Source organism: Balaenoptera borealis, assembly GCF_965194805.1.
Source record: "Balaenoptera borealis genome assembly, chromosome: 1".
In the NCBI taxonomy this organism is placed as follows: Eukaryota; Metazoa; Chordata; class Mammalia; order Artiodactyla; family Balaenopteridae; genus Balaenoptera; species Balaenoptera borealis.
The window spans coordinates 78,299,109-78,319,426 of NC_138860.1; the positions used below are offsets into that span (position 1 = coordinate 78,299,109).

Below are 20,318 nucleotides of genomic sequence, written 5' to 3' on the forward strand. Positions count from 1 at the left end.
ACTATCTTACAGATGAGAAAACAAGCTCTGGAGAGGTTCAGGAACTTGACCAAGAGATGACTGATGGCGGGGGATTTGAAACCAAGCAGCCTGGCTCCAGAATCTTTAACAAAACAGTATTGTATTCTAAAGTTAAATAGAAGGTTACTGCCTCTTTACCTAACCATCCTCATGCCCCTCAGCTGGGTTAAACAGTTGCAGGATTTGTTAATTTTTCTTCGTATTTCCTGATTCTCAGGTTCTGTGAGTCACCCTTCCCTGGGGAGGCTAAGGTTTCTCTGTGTCATTCATAGCAGGTGGGGAACTAGAGCTGAAGACAGTGTCTTAACTGTGATCTGACTGGTTCATATCCTCATCTGAACAATGTGCTTCTAGTGATCAGACTAATTATAATTATGAAAATAGTTAACCCTTATTGAATTTGCTTATGTACCAGGCCTGTGCCAGGTGCTTTCTGGAAGAGCCACATTGGGAAGGTATTTTATATCTCTTTTGCACATGAGTAATCTGAGGCTTAAAGAAGTTGGTTAACTTAGCCAAGCACACACAGCTAGTAAGTAGCTGGGCTGGTTGAGCCAAGGTCTCTCTCATTCCAAGCCCAGCGTACCTAGTCTTGAAGATGTACTTCCCTCCTTCTGTCCCCATCTACCCCTGACACACACATTTGGTTCCAGCAAAATGAAAAGGAATTTTTCTTCCTCCAAAGATCAAAGCCTGCTCTGACCCTGTGGAAAATGCACTTACTGTTTACCCCGGTAACTCTGAAGCATCGCCTCTGCCTACTCTTCCCCGGTTCCAGGAGCTGCCAAATCTACCCTTTCCCTTTCTTCTGTATAATCACAGCCCTGATTAAGCCCTTCCTGTTTGCACTCCCATTTCCCACACAACTCCCTATGACTCTTTCTAGCCCATCCCAATTTATTCCTACTGTGCCCTTCAGCCACCAGTCACCCCTTCTCCCCTCCCAGCAACTCCTCTCAATCCCTTGCTCAGAATTTCTGGCTGCACTGCCTCTGGAGACAAGACTCCAGCGCTTGCGCCTTTCAGGTTGAACTTTTCTCAGTCCCTTTTCCTTGCTGTCCTTTCTTTGCTCCCTCACTCATAAGGGGAAAACTTCCCACATCTCTTTCCACCACCCTATGCCCCTTCCTTGCCTCCTTGAGATCCAGCTCAAAGCCCATCTTGTTCAGAAAGAAGAAATTTCTGGGGGGGAGACAGAGATTCCCGTGTGGGTCTCTGCAGGGGTTAAAGTGCATCCATCAACCCACCTGGGCTTCCTTTGTAGGAATTCCTCCATCTTTACTGCTCTGCCTCTGGCTTCCAACAGACCCCAGGTGAAGGGGTCCTTGCCTTGGTCTGTGTCCCATTGTCAAGAATATTATTTAATTTTCTGTCTTGGGCCCAGGGGGCCTCACACTGAAAGAAAAACTCCTTTCTGATGGTTTCCTGGCTAGGATCCCTGCAACTAAACAATGTCAGCTCCCTGCACGTAGCCCCAACCTCATGCAATACTGAGCTTCTTTTCCTTTCTCTTCTGTAAGTGCTACCTGACCTTCAGTAAGATTTAATCTCCATACTCCCATCTCATTTTATATAAATATGTACTCCTAGTATAGCAGTTAGTTTATTGGATTGCAGTTATCTGTGTCAGAGCCAAGAAGGCATCATTCCAGCTTCAAATATTTCACACATCTAATACAGAGCCTGATACACAGTGCTCAGAATTGTTAAATGAATGAAAAAATAAGTAGAATGCATAGGCAAGACTGTGAAGGTACATTTCTGGGAGTGTAGGTGAGTCTCCAGGACTATGTGACAATGTGTGTTTATGTGTCTTTTTTTTTTTTTTTCCCACCAGCAAAGTGAGTTTATTCAGGAATAGTAGAGAATTGCAATTCAGGACAAGCAAACTATGGCAAACCATAAGCAGGTTCCGGGAACAGAGGAGAGGGGCTTGCTTTTATAGAAGAAAGGAAGAATTGAGGAGGGCTGTGATGGTTCTTCATTGGCTGCAGCCGGTGGGCAGCTTGTTGTTGATGGGCCAGAAGGAAATCTTTCTTCCTGCTGTGGTGTTTGTGTGTCTTTTTAATTGCATGAGTTTGAGGACTATTTGAGTGCTGTGTAGCACCTTCTTGAGATGTACTTTGTACATGTGTGTGCTTTTAAGGAGAGAATGACTGTGTCAGTATGATCCTGGCTAAGTCTAATTACTATTTTGTAAAAAGGGAAAAATAAGCCTTGCTCTTTGCAGAACCCTGCTCCTGTTGTGTGCATGTGTTTGATCTTGTGTGTATGTAAGTGTGTCGAGGGAGATATTTTCCTGGAGAACAATCTGTTGACACTGACGGTGGGCTGAGTGATAAGCTTAATTTCCCTGACTTCAAGGAATTTACAACATGCTGGGGGGGATTTAGACTCAAAAGTAATTGTTCTCATAACATAATAAAGTACTAAATTACTCATCAAAGACAATCAGATCATATACATTGAAAAGTTAATTGTGCAGTAAAAATAAGCACAAGAGTAGTCAGTGGGGGAAAGATAAGCTTGGGTTGGAACCACCAGAAAAGTCTTAAGAGGACAGCGGTCTTCGTTCCCTTTTGTTCTCTGCCCATTGTGAAATACTGGAAATAACATTATTTGAAAGCTCAGCAGAACAGTTTTAGAGCATGCTAGCTCCCCCTTCCCCAGCTGATAACACTGTTTTGACCTAGTTCTCTTTGATGTTGAGGCCCCAGTTCCTTGAGGGCTTGATGCCAGTGGCAGTTGGAGGTGAAACCAGAGACAGAGATTCCTTCCTCCCAGTAGGTCCCTGTGTCCCACCAAGGCAGAGGATTGCTTGGGTTTGGGTTCCTGTGGCCCTTGGACTGTAGTTAGAGCTCTCAGTGTCTTAAATGCTATGATCTTTTGTCTAAACACATTTCACACCTGGGACCCAATGATCTGGAAATTGAATTACAGAAGGGATGGTGTGGTAGCCAACCTCAAAGACCATCTCATGTCTTTTCCACATTGATAGGGCTGGTTTGAGTAACAAGTAGAATATTGTGGACATGATGGTGTGTGACTTCTTAGGTTAACTCATAAAAGACAGTATGGTTTTGACTTGCTCTTTTGTGGGAGAAGCCAGCTGCCATATTAGGAGGACACTCAAGGAGTCTAATGAGAGATCCGTGTGGGGAGGCTTCATACCAACATCACGTACGAGAACTTGCTATTTTGGAAGTGGATCCTCTGGCCCCATCAAGACTTTAGATGACCTGCCCAACATCTTGACAATAACCTCACAGATTCCCTGAGCCAGAATCACCCAGCTAATCTTCCCTTGAATTTCTTACCCACGGAAACTATGAGATAATAAATATTGATTATTTTAAGCCATCAAATTTCGGGGTAATTTCTTATGCAGCAAATAGGAAACCAGTACAGATGGGAATAGTCAGATAAAAGGAAAGAAGAGAAATAATTTCTAATAAACTTAAGCAAAATAAAATCAAGTTTATTTTTCAAGAAAAAATTATACTATAAGCAGTTATAGTCTAAGTGTGCGTGTGTGTTTTTTGGGGATAGGGTGTTGAGATGGGTCAGTGCAAATTTTCTACATCTGGAGAACCATGCTGTGTAGAGGAACCAAGCAGAGTAGTTTGGGTGTGGGTTTTGGGTGTTAACGGTGTGGGAGGTATGGGGGTTTTATGTGGTATTTGTGTAGTTAGGGATCATATACAAATTATTTAATAACTGGCCATGGCACAGGAGGCAAGCAATCAGAATGGACCCTCTACCAATCAGCACCATTGCCTACAAACTAATGGTGATGCGGTCCTGCTGTCTACTGGATGCACATTGGAGTCGAGTGTAGAGAGAGGCTTTGACATGATCTGGGGTGTGGTCAGGTTACCTTGGACATTTTAATATAGGTCTTTCCACAAGATGGCACTGACAGCCTGATAGCTTTTCCTTGTTTCACTCTCTCTCTCTCTCTTTTTTTTTTTTTTGTATTTGTGATTTGTATACTGTTACAGAACATACCATGACTGATAGCTCACAATTTACTAGTTGATTTCTTGTACTTCTGACAATTCTATCACCTTCATGGCACTTAAAATTATGTTTTTTCTTTAGACCATTCCAGGGGCACATTGAGACTTCCCGTTGGGATGTTAGGGAGTGGTGCCTTATACTGGAAGCTATGATTAGGGGAGCTGGAGCTGGAGATGGACTTGGGGGCTTTGGTTTCAGTTAGGTAAGAGACACCTTTGCGATGAGAACAGTTTTGGTGAACTATCTCACTCCTAACATTCATGCTGCTACAAACTTTGCCTTGCCTTGGATCCGAAAGGAAGAAATTACTGAAAATCTTGGCATTGCAATTTTCACTGCATAATTGTAAAAATTGGAAAGGACCTCAGAGATCTTCGGGTTTAACCTCTCCATTTCTGGGTGAGGAAACTCACCTCATTGAGTTACTCAGTTGGTCCAGACTAAGACTCAGTCCACACTATCAAATATCACTGGGTCACTAAACTGTGTGACCTGGACCAAGTTACTTTAAATTTCTAAGTCTCCGTTTCAGATGTCTGTAATGATATAGATTATTAAGGATTATTGATAGGGTTAAATAAGCTAGGAATATGTAAAGTGCGTAGCAAAGTGCTGGCACATAATTGGTGCTCACAAATGGAAGCTACTTCTGCTATCACCATCATCATAGGATGATTTAGACCCAGATGGGAATAAATGAAGAAATTACACTTATGTTTATATATCTCTAATGTGAAGTGTTATCATAGGATGCTGTGGTTAGTGGAATTTTTTTTTTAGTTCTCCCTTTGAATTTTTTTTTTCACATCTTTATTGGAGTATAATCGCTTTACAATGTTGTGTTAGTTTCTGCTGTACAACAAAGTGAACCAGCTATATGTATACATATATCCCCATATCCCCTCCCTCTTGAGCCTCCCTCCCACCCTCCCTATCCCACCCCTGTAGGTCATCACAAAGTATCAAGCTGATCTCCCTGTGCTATGCTGCTGCCTCCCACTAGCCATCCATTTTACATTTGGTAGTTTGTATATGTCAATTCTACTCTCTCACTTCATCCCAGCTTCCCCTTCCCCTCCTGTGTCCTCAAGTCCGTTCTCTACATCTGCGTCTTTATTCCTGCCCTGCCATTAGGTTCATCAGTACCGTTTTTTTAGATTCCACATATGTGCGTTAGTATACGGTATTTGTTTCTCTCTTTCGACTTACTTCACTCTTAGTGGAATTCTAAGATAGGCCCAAATGACCTATACCCTTCGATGAGGGGATATCACTCCCATGATTATGTCATGTTACACGGCAAAAGGGGGCCACTCAGGTGGCCCTGGGAGCGGAGAGTGATTCCCAGTTGACAGCTACTAAGAAAGCAGAGGCTTCAGTCCTACAACTGCAAGGAAGTGAATTCTGCCAAATGAATGCGCTTGGAGGAGGACCCGGGGCCTCCGATGAGAGTTGCAGCCTAGCTGGCGTCTTCATTTCAGCCTGATGAGACCCTGAGCAGAGGATCCGGCTAACCTGTAACTGGACTTCTGACCTACAGAACTGTGAGATAATAAATGGGTATTTTTGTAGCCACTAAGTTTGTGGCAATTGGTTACACAGTAATACACAGGCATAAAAAACTAATACAGATGCCTTATTTACTTGCTTTATTTTCTTATTTTTAATATGCTGGTTGCAATACTAGACCTTTGAGCTTTCTAAAAGGCGGTCTTATTTCTTGTCTCTTTTCCCCTTTAAGTCTTCCAGTCTTCAAAACTCTAGACCACATAGGTCCGTTTTCCAGGGCAGATGCAACAAATACAGTGAATCAGTGGAGCGCAGGAATTGTCACTATCTCATTCCCTCTAGGCACCTCCCCAACCTCCTGGCTTATCCGCCAACCACCTTTAGACAAGTGCTTCTCAAAGTGTGATCCACAGTCGAGTGGCATCACATCACCTGGGAGCTTGTGAGAAATGCAGAATCTCAGACCCCATCCCAGACCTGTGAGATCCCAGGTGGTTCACATGCACACCTATGCCTGAGAAGTCCTGCTGTAAAAACTTTGTCCTGCAGCTCTGTTTTCCCTTTGCTGGACAGTCATTGGTAGCACCTAAAACACAGCCTGGTCACAAGAGGTGGTGCCTGATATTGCCAGGTGTCTTTGGCTGAGCAGGGCTGTAGGCAGAGGAGCCAATTAGCACAGTGAGAAGCCTCAAAGAGACCTAACTGGCCTGGGTAAAAGCCTGAGGTCAATTACAAACACCCGACTGTCCCTGGTTGGAACAATCTACTGCTTTACCTACTGGTTAGGAAGCTATCCAAGAAAAATATGCTTACATGTACGTTGTGAATTTCCTGTTTTTGTTCCAAGGAAGGGCTTGGCTCCCAGATTTCCTTTCTGGAGGAACTCTTGAAACATCACTTTCTACTCTCTCCACCTTTAAAGTATGTTCCAACCATGACTGAAATTACCTGATTTATCATCCTTCCATTTAAGTGTGCCAGCCTCCCTCCAGTTTTGGGAAGAGGAGAAGGAGCCATTGGACCACCTCCTGTCACATCCCCTCAACCCCCCACCAGAAATTCCTCCCACCCAGATCCCATCCTTCTGCAATCTCCTTAGGACCCATCACCTCCATGGCTCTGTGGACTGGCCCCCATTATTCCTGCCTTTACACATTAACCATCTGTGCAGCTACGGTGCCTTTCATAGAACACAGACCTTACTTTCCCAGTTCTTCCTTATTGCCTTCAAGAAAAAATAAAATCCCAACATTTGTAGACTGGCATAAAAAGCCCTCCAGGATGAGGCCTCTTGCTTCTCTCTTCAGCCTCATCTTACCTCATTCCTCTGCAACAATGTGTGTCTCCATCACACAAAGCAAAGAGCAGAAACCTCTCTCATGCCTTTGCCCATGCTATTCCCTTTACCTGTCCTGTTCTTACCTTTACCTGCAGCAACTCCTCACCTCCCTCAAGATTCAGTTTGGAATACAGCACTCTCTCTAGGAAGCCTTTCCTGTGCCCTTACAATTTATGTTTTGTATCCTGCTTCTGTAGCATCTCTATGAAAACATTTACTACATTAGATATTGAAAATATTTGAAAGCATTTATTGCTTTATTTTACAAATATCATATTTTTATTTTAAAAGCATTAACATATATACACACAAAAAGAAAAAAATGATTACCTATTACCTACTTATATTAGTGTTCAAAGAGAAGACACTCTATGTTTTTCAAGTATGAAGGGAAGTGATACAAGAAATTAGAGGCTTACACACCTTTTAGATGGACTGTTGTAGCAAAGGTCCCAGGGGATTTTAGCCTATGACATCTAAGTGACAGACTCTCAAAGACCTTGCCTGGAAGCCACTCCACTATACAGCTCAAGAACTTCTGGAAAATTCCCACCAATTATCTCAGTCTGCAGCACTAATGTGGGGAATCCCAAGAGATTCACTAATGTGGGGAGTCCTAAGGCTGTTCTGAACCTCTCATCTGCTTATGCATTTGTTACCTCTGGAAAAGAATGGCTTCTCTGTTTTGGAAATATTGTTCCCAGCATCTCCTCTGTGGTACAGAGGTCTTAATAATGAGGGGCATTGATGCTAAGTTTACAACAGACAATTCACCTAAAGATAACTACATTTTGGTGCACCACCTTTCATACGTATTTGTGTGTGTGTGTGTGTGTGTGTGTATAAGTGAATAATATACATATAAAACTCTCTCTTTACTATGCGCTCTCTATCTTTATATCTATATACATTTCTCCCCTCTGGCTCCTTGAAGCTCCTTGCTTCTCTACTTTTTAGAGCAAGGATTCCCAACACTGGTTTGATGACACCCTGGAGTGTCTTCATTTATCTCAGGGGGTGCCTTGAAATTCACAAAACAAGATTAATTTAAATTCATTTTCATTTAAAAAAGTAAACAGACATTATATAGTAATTACAAGTACAAGTGTGTGTGTTGAAATCAAACTAATAAATGCTTGCTTTAGAGAGACATCAAGAAGATGAGGGTGGGGTTGGAAGGGACCAGAAAGGTGGTTTAGTTAGAATCTTTCTAAAACATCCCCTCTAATTACTTCCAGGTTGGTATTTCCCCCAAATTAATCATGTTTCGCAAATTGGAAGTCAGGGCTAAGGGGGCTGAAAGCTCCCTGTATGCAGGTCTATATTCTGTGCCTACCGTGGAACCTGGCATATGGTAGGTCCTCAGGAAACAGATTTTGATTGACTGTGTGTCCTCAGGACATAGTCTTGGTGGCTGAGGAGGGTGCACGGCTCATGAGAGTTCCAGCTCTGTGGGACTGGAGGCCGTGAGATATCTTCAGAGATAGTGGTCTGGGTACCAGTCCCATTCAAGTTCCAGGAGAATGTAGATGCCCAGACAGTGAAGGATAAAAGAACCTAGGCTGAGATTCAGTGACCTTATATGACTGGCCAGAGGCTTCTATAATTGCCTTTCTGTTAACAGCTTGTGTGAATCATCAGAAAGATAGATCAACTAACATCATACATGTATAAATGTCAGTGACTTGGTGCTGAAGGTACAGTCCCAAGGTCATAGATACAGGAAGGAATTTTGAGCTCTGCATGAGACCAGATTCTTTGAAGCAATAGAATTGATGGTGGGTTCAAATCCTGACTCAGCCATTTAAAGCTATATAACTCCGAATAAATTGCTTTACACCTCAGTGCCCTCCTCTATAAAGAGATAATCATAACACCTACCTCATAGGGTTGTGAGGATTAAATGAGTTAATCCATGTAAAGTGCTTTGAACAACGCTTGGCACAGTGAGAGATCAATAAATGCTGGCTCTTGTTGTCATCATCACAGTAGGCTCTATGTGCTTATCAGGACTAATTGGTAGTAGGTGTTTCAGTTGGAGACTAACAAGGATATCTATTCCTCTCTGCCCTCAGCTTGGAATGCTTTAGTGACCCCATCTGGTCCCAAAGAATAGGCTCAAGAATTCCTCCCGTCGTGCCCTAGATTGGGGTAGGAACATCATTTGCAGTGCTAGGACTGGAAACTTAGGCAGAGGGTTAAATAGTGTAACAAGCCAGCCAGCAAACAAATGAAACAGAACAGAAAACCACCACATGCAAATAAAAGTCTCAGTGAATCCTCTTGTCATACTTTGATGGGATATTCTACTTCATGGGGGAAAAATAGAGCAAACATATCTGGATTCTTAGAATCACAATTGGTAGCAAGGGAAGAATGTGTCTTTTAGCACAGAGTTTTATGGCCTATCAATCCTTGAAGGCAAGGAATCATTAATCAAGAGACAGTTTCAAAATGTGTTCGTCATTACCCACTACTATTGATGAAAAACCCCAAACTCTTCTGGAGAAAATGATTGATGGGAAGAGAACTTTTGAGGCCATTAAAACACGTTCCTGATTCTCTTTATTTTAGTAAAAAACTAAATATACCTATATCCCCCCAGATGAGAAAGACGAATCAAGTTTCATGTCTGATCTAAGCAAAATTCAAATACTGGGTTTGAAATGCCAATAATTCTATTCAATTCCTTTTCTCTTGTGCAAATACTGAGGAATATACACTATGTGATTATTCTGATGTTCACACAGTTGTTTAGGATCAGAAAATTTTCAAATACATATATAATTTATTTCTGGGATTGCTTATGACCATAATAGAAACAAGATTAATGAGTGAGGGTTATTTATTTGAAATTCATGACACTCTAAAGACCATCTTTGGGCAGAAGTATATTTGATTCACAAGAATATGGAAAGATGGTGGGAAGAAATTTCTTTTAGTGGTTAGCTTTGTTTTATAGTATTTTGATCTCCAAGGATATAGTAGTCTTAGCCTTTCTGGTCCTTTTGTTTCCAAAACTCTGTGCCTCTTCAATTCAGTCAAACAAATATATACCAGATATGCCTAGGTACACAAAATATATTGGGCTATACGCTTGAATGAAGATACAGAGAAAAACCCAAAACTTACATTTTAGTGCTGTAGAAGATTGTTATAACCATGACCCCAATGAATCATACCTACCGGTATCCACACCCTTATACATTCTTCTGTCACATTGACATTGGGCTCAGCCACGTGACTTGCTTTGGCCAATGGACATAAACAAATGTGATAGAGGCAGAGATTTGATAAGCACTTGCACATTGAGGCTTGTCCTCCTAGAACCCTGAGACCACCATGTAATGAAGAAGCCCAGAATTAAATACTATGTGGTAGGAGAGGCCAGTTAAGTCCAGTAACCAGGGGCTACCCTCCCAGCTAAATGCAGTTGCATCAGTGACCCAAGACATGACCGGCAGAAGAATGATCCAGCTAACTCATGGAATAGTGATAATCATGAGGTCAGTAAGTTTTGGAAGAGTTTGCTACAGAGATGGAAAACTGATATAAAAATTGATACGCAGAAGTGGCACGTTGCTGTATTAAAAACCTAAACTATGTAGCATTGGCTTTGGGACTGAGGGTCTGGCAGAGGTTATAGGGACAGCAAGTAGAGTGCTGGTGGAGACCGGAAGACCTGAGAGGAAACTGTTACTGGAGGCTGATGAAGGGCACCCCATAGTATATAATAGTGACACAACTGGCAACACTGTCACCTTCAGTAATTGGAAGATAGAAAATGTACTTAATCAAGTTGTGGATGTGGCTTAAGATTTCCACTTAGAATGCTGAGGGGGTCAATTAACCTTTTAAAAGTTATATATAATAGGATATGAGAAGAGAGAGAGAAACTAAAGAAAGTACTGCTCCATTTGTAAGCAGAATTTAAAGTACATATGGAGGGTCCAGAATATGCTGAGCTGGGAAATAAAACCATTTCACATTTCCAGTCTCTTTAACCTGCAAAAAATTCTCAAAATAAGAAATGACCTCAGGATACAGATCAAATCAAGAGTGTGGCTATAAGACTTTGTGAAGACCACAGTAAGATTTTAAATGGTGTCTACCAGACTCTCTTAACTATATAAAAGGGCTTCCAAGAATCTTAAGGGCATTTTCCCCATAGCACCTTGACATGCTGACCAAAGTAGAGACCCATCTTAAAAATAATTGTTAGTATAGCTTTTGTCTAATGAAATGAACTATAACCTGGTGTGTGGAAAGTCCACAAAGTTTATAAGGGAACTGGGCCAGTTTAGACCAAAGCATGCAGGAAGCAAGCTGAGAAAGTTACTCAGCTGCAAACAAAGGCTATTTCTTATTGAAAAAGAAGACCGTTTCAGAGGGCAGAGCTAACCACTTCCAGGGAATAGAACTAGGCTATAGCAAAGAACCATTTCCCATACTCAGAGTAGGAGGCTCTGCAACATTTGCCTGGCTGGATTTCAGAATTGCTATGGACCAGTGGCTGCTATGTGGCTCCCTGTTCCTCCCCCTTATAAATGGGAGTGCCTATTGGGTATTCCATTCTCACAGTTGTGTGCTGGGTATGTGTAGAACAAAGAAGTTGTTTTTTCTGTCCATGAGTCCCTGAATGATGAGAAACCACACCTGAGAAGCTGCATGAGGAATTGCCCTTGAGGAGCCTCAACCACATCTGGACCTGAGCCAGATCAGGAGATCCTGGACTTGTAGTTTGATGCCATGATTGGATGAGCTCTTGATAGTTTCAAATAAGAGGGATGTGAATCACTAGGGCCAGGGGGAAGACTGTAGTATCCCGTTATAGTAATAACCCTCAATATATTATGCCTTATGGTATCCATGCCCCTGGGTATACAATGACTCTATGCTTGGCCATAAGATTTGCTTTGGTCAATGGGACATCAGCACATGTGATACAAGTAGAGGCTTGAAAAGTGCTTTTGCACTGGGCCTTGTCCTCTTGGAAGCTGCCCTGAGATCACCATGCTGTGAAGAAGTCTGATGAAAGGCCACATGGAGAGTGTGGCCTTGTCACCTCAAATTGTCCCAATTTAACCCTGTACCCAACCAATCCATCAGCTAAATGTGGCTTTATCAGTGGGCCCAGGCAAGACCAATAAAGAATGGTCCCAATATTCACAGAATCATGTGATATAATAAATTGTTGTTTTAAGCCACTAATTTTGGGATGGTTTATTATGCAGCAATAGATGGCCAGTACAGGTGTCTGTTACTAAGCATCCAGTTATATCTAGTAAATTGTAGAAAGGGAGGATGACATTGTGTTACATGGATTTCTGAAAGCCATTGATGCTGTCTCGACAGCTTTGTGTACAAGTTGAAGAACTGATGATGGAATGAAGATAATGTGTTATAGGTATGTAACACATTATCTTCTCACCTGTATGTAAAGATGCTGAATAATGGATGAAGTCCTTGATGAACATGTGGTAGAATAGAGGAATGAGAATGGATTCTGAAACAGGGAGATTTGGTGCAATTGCAGTTCTAAAACTGAACTTTGGGCAAGTTACCTAACTTCTCCGAGTCTTTGTTTCTGTACCTGTGAAATAGGATTATATTGTCTATTTTATGCTATTGCTATCAAGATTAACTGAGATAATATGTATAAAAATATGCTATGCAATGCCTGGCACATGGTAGGTATTCATTATATGTTGATTCCTTTCTACTTGAGTTCACTCTGTTCACCATGCAGCATTCCACTGAGGAATTCACTGGGACCTTGGCCTTAGGATCATGGAACAGCAGCTCCAGGGTTAGGAAAACTGGGAAAATTGGGTCTATGATTGCAGGGTTAGGGATCTGTAAACCAACTCCAGTGATAGGACAGAATTTCTGAATTGATCTGTCTTCAGGGTTCTTTCATATGTGCTTTCATTGATTTTTGTAACACATTGTGCACTGGCTCAGTCTTTGGAATACTCTTCCTCTCTCACTTGTCAGAATAATCTGTTCTTACTCCCATTTCCTAGGATCCTGCTGAAGTACCTCTTTGTCTTACAAATTGCTCTTAAAATATGAATTCCATCCAGAAGTAGAGTCAGTAACCTGTCTCTGACATAACCCAAGACATACAAAGGAAGATATCCCTTTTGTGAGACAATGATGATCTTGCTTTTGGGTCAAGGATGTTGTCAACCCAGGCAAAGGCAATGTTTCATCACTCAGATTGTATGGTCTCAAAAAATGAAGAAGAGAACCCAGTTGGGCACTACATTTAGGACATTTCTAAAACAAGGTACCAGAGGAACTCCTGGGCAATTGGAAGGGCACCACAGCTACCAGTGAGTTGCCTACTTCAGTCTAGTACCCATTTGAAATCTGCTGACCTCCAGGATAGTTTGTGATAGCAAGAAATGATCACGATGGTACACTGGGAAAAAAAAGTTAGTTAACCTCAAAATATAAAATGGTGGAAGAAGAAAAAAGGTAGAAACTCTTTCAGGACAGGGAATGAGAATAGTCCTTAGGTGACTATTCCCTACAGTCCCTTTGAGAAGGGAATTCATCCATTACAAAGGTCCTCAAAATATTCATGATACATGGGAGACTGGGGGTGGGTGGGTGGATACATTATCAACAACCTATTTCTTCCCATTTAAAATTTTTTTTTCCTGATCCACTTGCTGATTTTCAGGCTGATTTTGGGTTATCCGTCTTTGATTTCCTTTTGTTGGTTTTGTTTTTGAATTTCCATTTGTTGAGCAACTTTAATGCATCAGACGCTGTGCTAAGTATTTAATATCTATTTTTCTATATGATCCTCACAACTACCCTACAATGGAGATATTGTTTTCCCTACTTTATAAATGATTTGACTTGGAAAGATTTGAAAGCAGTTCTGCCTGACTGTGAGGATTTTGTTCATTCACTGCACCATGGTGGTGGTGGGTAGGGCAGCTGCAAGGCCTTTAACTCAAGAATGATTGCACTAATCTTTGGGAGAACAAGTCTCTTCACCAGTTAGATTCTGGTTATACTTCCTCATGTAGTACTTTAATTACAAAGTGGTTTCTGAAGACTTTTCACTACCAGAACTGCTCAAATTCTGCTCTGATTGGGAACTAATTTGTTTACTCTCATTAATTTTATCTGGTTGAAGTCTTCCTTCCCTTGCTTTTTTAAAAAAGACAGTATTTCTCTATCAAATCATAGAGCAATTATTTTGGTGGGCTTTTCATATAAATGTTGTGCTCATTTTGTCTTTCATAAATTATAGTTCTGCATTTTTTTCTGACTAATATTTTCTATAAAGAACAGGTTGGGCTTAGGTAAAATATTCCATCATTAACCATGCTATCATGTGTTGGAGAAATCTGTCTAGAATAGATTTAAGATGGCTTGTAAATGTAATTGATCTTGTTTTGGTCTTTGTCCATAAAAACTAGTAATGGACTAGTGTATCAGCCAGGGCTTGTAAGGAAAGAGATGTCCATACAAACTGAATAACTAAAGAGAAGTTAAGAAAGGAACTATATACAAAGGTATGGGCAAGGTTGAGGAAAACCTACAAAGGTTGGTATAGTACCTTGGAAACATTGCAGCTCACAAGTCTGAATGATCAAAGGAAGTGAGGGCTTACTGGAATTCGAAGAGTACAGCTATATGGAGAGGGGTGCCTGACATTAGATATAGCCTTTGTTTAGGTAATGAAACCAACCCGTTGTGGCCAGGCAGGGAAGAAACTAGGGGGACAGATAGTGTAACCTTTCTATCTTCTCATCCTCTCATCTCCTGCTAGTGCCTCCCATTGGCTGAACTCCTCTAAAAGTGAGAGGGAAAGGGAGCTTGTTGATGCAGCCCATACAGTTCAGCCTTCTGGCAGCACAGAGCAGTGGGGAGAAGTGTGGAGAGGGGATGGAGAAGGCCAAACAGAAGACATTTAACACAGGTGGGATGCAAGATCTGATAACTAATGTTTACGTTCAACCTGAACTTTTGCCCACAGCAAACAGTCATGAGAACAGTCTCCTAACAGATCAGATAATAATTTCAGTCTTTAAAAAATGAGACTGTGTTCTGCCTCTGCTTCCTCCAACCTTTCTTTTTAATTTGTTTCTTAACGATTTGAAACAATTTATGCATGTTCTAGCTGCATATACCCCTATTACGAAAAGTATAAAAATAACTATTCTCTATGCTGGTGATATAATTTTATTGTCGCTAACCAGAAATGGCCTCTCTATCTTACTGGAAAACAGAGTGGCTTGAATTCAACTTTTCTAAATCCCAAATCATCACTTTTGGCAGATAGTATATTCAATCTAAATGCCTTATATCTAATGTTTGTATATCGCCAGCCAACTTTCTCAGCTACTTAAGGGTCATTTTGCAACCATTTTTCTCTGGTGGTTTCACTAGAAAACTATGCTACTTAAAAGTAGATATTTCTTGGCTGCATTACTGATATTTGTTTCCGGGGCCCAGGAGATTGGCGAAATCTATTTTGAAAATGTTTTCAGATACAAGGTGTAGCATCCATGCCTGTTCAGTAAATTCTGGTTGAATGAAAGAGTGAGGGAATTAACTTTGTAACTTTGATTTTTATCTTTCTTTCCCTCAACTGTTTTTAGGAAACAGTTTTTAGAAACCATCTTGAGGAAAATTTTAGTCTTGCTGGTAGATCCTTCACTGAAAATCCCCACATGGAGGTTGGGGTAGCCAGCTATTTGGGTCTTGGTTAGGAGTCTTCATTTACTTTAAAGGCAGTGAAATATCTCCTGCGCTGTTGATTGTTAAGGTGTATGGGACTCTCCTTCATTAGCATTACAGATTTCATGCAGCTCATACTCTTGTCAAATGTTAAAATTTGGACATTTCTGTTGCCCAGTGCCTACCAAGAGCTTAATTAGATGGGTGAGCAATTCTGATCGACAGCTAAAGAATATACAGTTCTTTCATTATTCTAGATCAACACTGTCCAATAGAACTTTCTGCAATGATGGAAATGTTCTATCATTGTGCTGTACAATGTAATAATCACCAGCCATGTGTGGCTATTAGAATTTAAAATATGGCTGTCAAGACTGAAGAATGGCATTTAAAATTTTTAATTTAATTTCAATTAATTTAAATTTAAAATCAACTATACTTTGGGAATTCCCTGGCAGTCCACTGGTTAGGACTTTGCGTGCTTTCACTGCTGAGGGTGTGGGTTCAATCCCCGGTTGGGGAACTAAATTCCTGCAAATCGTGCGGTGTGGTCAAAATAAATAAATAAACAAACAAACAAACAAACAAACAAAAGAAAATAAACTATACTTTGATTTAAAAAAATACCCTGAGGAACAACATAAAATTAAAACTGAAAAAAAAAAAAAAGAATTTACAATGTGCCAGGCTCTGCTCTATCTCAATTAATCCTCATAATAATCCTCTGAAAGAAGTACTACAATCAGCATTTACAAATAATTTTTCGCTAATCATGGCTAAAATTGACAAGAGTAAAATTACACCAAATGTTTTGAGTAACTGATTTCAGAAATGATTTTAGCACTTCTTAAACGCTTTGCTGCTCAGTTTTTGCTTTCTTTCTATTTCAACTTCCAGATGTATTTTTTGAGAAAATCAAAAAATTCAAAATAAACTTAATGACCCACTAAAATAAATAAATAAATAAATAAATAAATAATTCAATCTATTTATTTATTTATTTATTTAAATAGCCATTTAGGCCAGGGGCTACCATCTTGGGCAGCACAACTCTACATATTCTGTATTTTATCCCCAGGTCAAGTCTGACTATCCTTTGGCTTTCAAAAGAATAGCATTTATCGAATTACAAATTTCTATTTGTCATTCATGGTGGTTTTAAAACATGTTTTCATATTCTTGGACATTCCTCCAAGAACATGGGTACGAATTACCCTTCCCTTGAATGTGGGCCAGCTTTGGTGACTTGCTTCTGGCAAATAGAATGTGGAAGAACTGATACTACATGACTTTTGAGGCTGGTTTATGATAGGTTATACACCCTGCCTGGCTCTCTCCTTCTCAGCCTGAGCTCCCACATAAGGATTCTGGCTGCTCTCATGCTACCATCCTGAAGTCACATGGAGAGACCACCTACAGATATCTGAAGAGGACCAGCTATTCCAGCTCCCAGCTTAGAGAACTGCTTAGCCGACTCCAGCCAGTCTCCAGTGAGATAGTAATAAATGATCACGATCGTTTTAAGTCACTATTTTGAGGTTGTTGTGCAGCAAGAGATAACTGGAACAGTCTTGGTAGGAAACAGTGCAACAGAAAACAGTTCTATTAAACTCCTTACACAATTCATTGTTGGGTTGTTTTGAGGACAAAGTCTACGACATCAATTTCTCGTGGATTTTTTTTTTCTCATGGATCTTAATATCAGGAAGAGCTGCACCTTCTTGAACAACTAAAATCTTTTACTTTAATACCTTTTTGCTTTGGTTGCTAGGAAACTCAACGCTGAATTCATGCCCCACCTTTGTAACTAAATAGGACTGTACTTTTCCTTTGGCCTCATCCTACTATTCCTTTACCTTTTTTTCTTTTTAAAACCCCAATGCAGTATATACATTATCAAACCACTTCAAAAAAATGAGTGTTAGTAATGTTGGGCCTTTGCTGAATCAATGTGAGCTACAAGATCATCCAGTAGATTAATAATGATGGCTGGGAGAGTGCTGGAATTGTGTGACTCTCAAATGGCCTTATTTTCAGGAAGGAAATAAGGCCCTGAGAAGTAAAGTAACTTCTAGCTCTGAGGGATACAGATCTAGTGAGTAGCAAAATTTCAGCCCAGGTGAAGGTGCCTCTTACCATCCATTCTCCCACATGGCACCCATTGGTCAGATGTTGGTTCTTTACTCTGGGGATGGGATAGTGGTACAAAGATAAGTAAGACCTTGCTCAGGGATTGACTCTCAAGATACGCCTGGTGGGGATAGTACATGTGTTTAAACATAAAGTGATATACAGTTGGGGACTTCCCTGGTGGTACAGTGGTTAGGACTCTGCACTTCCACTGCAGGTGGCACAGGTTCAATCTCTGATTGGGGAATTAAGATCCTGCAAGCCACGTGGTACAGCCAAAATAAATAAAGTAAAAACCAGTTGATCCTTGAACAACTGGGGATTAGAGTTGCAGGCTCTCTGCACAGCAAAAAAATCCACTTATAATCTATAGTCAGCCCTCCACATACACAGTCCCTTATATCCACGGTTCGACATTCATGTATTCAACCAACTGTGGATCGTGTAGTACTGTAGTATTTACTATTGAAAAAATTTCACATACAAGTGGACCCATGCAGTTCAAACCCATGTTGTTCAAGGGTCCGCTGTACATCATAAAAGAGGTACAAATTAAACTTTGTAAATGTTCAGAGGAATGAGACATCACTTCCAAGTGGAGGTTCATAGAAGGTGTCACAAAAGAGTGATACTGAGCTAGGCCTGGAGAGACGGATGCGATTCATATGTGCAGACATTGGAGCAAGGATGGGGTGGAAGATGGAGCAGTCTAGCAGCAGTGAGTTCAACGCTGGGAATTCTAGTCTCTGTGACATTTGGTGGGGAAGATATTTTTGGAAGGGGGCTGTGACACATCTCAAATTATACTATGTGAGTACTTGCTTACTCTTCTGTTTGTGGTACCAGCCCTGTCCAGGGGCATGTGACCTGCACATGTGGATGGGATCAACTCAGGAAGAGAGACTGATGCTGATGTAAGTTTCCACGTAGCTGACTGCTTAGAAAACTCAACACTTGGGACTATGTTCTGAGGTAACTGCTTAAAACCTTTTAACAAATTGCTTTTAGATTTCAGTATGGAAGAGAAAATACTGGAAGAGATTCTACAGCATTGCTCAGCCCTGCAAACAGGGGCATTTCAGGACACTTGTCAGGAACCCAGAAACATGCTCAGCTTCTTCTTAGACTGCCTTACATTTCTTGCAGCCTTGTATGATCATAGGAACCTGGTATTCTGTGGACGGTAAGCCCTGCAAAGCTACAGAGTGGATCTCTGTAGGGACAGAGCTGCAGTTCTTTCCAGAGTTTGACTGATTTGTTACAATTAGTAACAGGCGGCTCTCCTGAAATTCCACAATTGCCTCTTGAAATAGGAAAATCCCAGGTGACATGGGTAGGAAATTGCTAATGGGGTGAAAACTTTTCCAAACCATTAAAACAAGATCCTGCCACTTGCCTGTAAGTGAAAGTTTAAACAAACCTCTTTTCTTTTCTTTTTTTTTTTAAAATTTATTTATTTATTTTTGGCTGCGTTGGGTCTTCATTGCTGTGCGCGGGCTTTCTCTAGTTGCGGCGAGCGAGGGCTACTCTTTGTTGTTTCAGTGGCTTCTCTTGTTGTGGAACATGGGAACTAGGTGCGTGGGATCCAGTAGTTCTGGCATGCGGGCTCAGTAGTTATGGCTCGTGGGCTCTAGAGCACAGGCTCAGTAGTTGTGGCTCATGGGCCTAGTTGCTCCGCGGCATGTGGGATCTTCCTGGGCCAGGGCTCGAACCCGTGTCCCCTGCATTGGCAGATGGATTCTTAACCACTGCGCCACCAGGGAAGCCCCAAACCTCTTTTCTTGATTAGGAAAACCACAGTCAATATCTGATTACAGCAAAGTTCAATGCCATTCTGCTGGATTCTTCCGGGTCTATAAAACCCCAAAAGGACAGCAGCCCAGGTGGATGACTCACAAGTGTTCTGACTCAGATTCCAGGTTCTTGGGGTGCTTTCCATAAAATGCTTCCAAAGGTGTTAAACCACCAATAATCATAGTTGCCGTATTGACTTTGCACAAAACTGTACAACCTATAAATCATTTTCATATACGGTATCTCATCTAATCTTCCCCAAAACTCGATGAGGTGTATATCACTCTTCTACTTTTGCAGAAGAGAAAACTGAGGCCCAGGTAACTTAAGCAAATTATCCTAAACCTCAGGGTGAACATGTATCAGTGGAAAGGTTTACATCTGGTCTTAGGAATCTAAGTCTATTTGTGCGTTTGAGCAAAAAGGTCCGAGGATGAGAGACAAGGTTGGGAACTGTAGTTGGAAGAGTGGATGCAGAGGTCCCTTGGGCCAACATCTGATCATCTAGGGATACGCTGTCCCCAGACAGGGACAAACTTTTGCCAGCCTTCTCTCTGCCTGGGAAGGTAATCAGTTAGTGTTGGAGACCCCCTAGATCTGGAAGTGACCAAAGTTATGATGTAGTTCAAATCCCTCACCCAGAGAAGTTCAGTGTCTTGCAAAGACTTACACAGATAACTGGTGACAAAGCTGGGATTGGTGCCCAGTTTTCTGGATCTTACAGGAATTTCTCCTGCTACAACTGAATGCTTTATCCTCCTACATGCTCTCTCCTTTTCACTAGGTAGAAATGTGTTTA

General features: G+C 41.2%; 1 protein-coding gene across 6 annotated transcripts in view; it reads left to right on the forward strand.

The window, feature by feature from the left end:
* The first annotated feature begins 28 nt into the window (after positions 1-28).
* Positions 29-20,318, forward strand: part of LOC309635666 (C-reactive protein-like) — a 110,517-nt gene continuing 90,227 nt past the window's right edge. Inside the window, exon 1 of one of the 6 annotated variants that reach the window (XM_082407192.1) lies at positions 29-18,639. The gene's annotated coding sequence lies outside the window, so the exon portion shown is untranslated. The remainder of the gene's footprint in view (positions 18,640-20,318) is intronic. The other 5 variants (XM_082407193.1, XM_082407190.1, XM_082407191.1 and 2 more) reach the window with 5 other exon arrangements.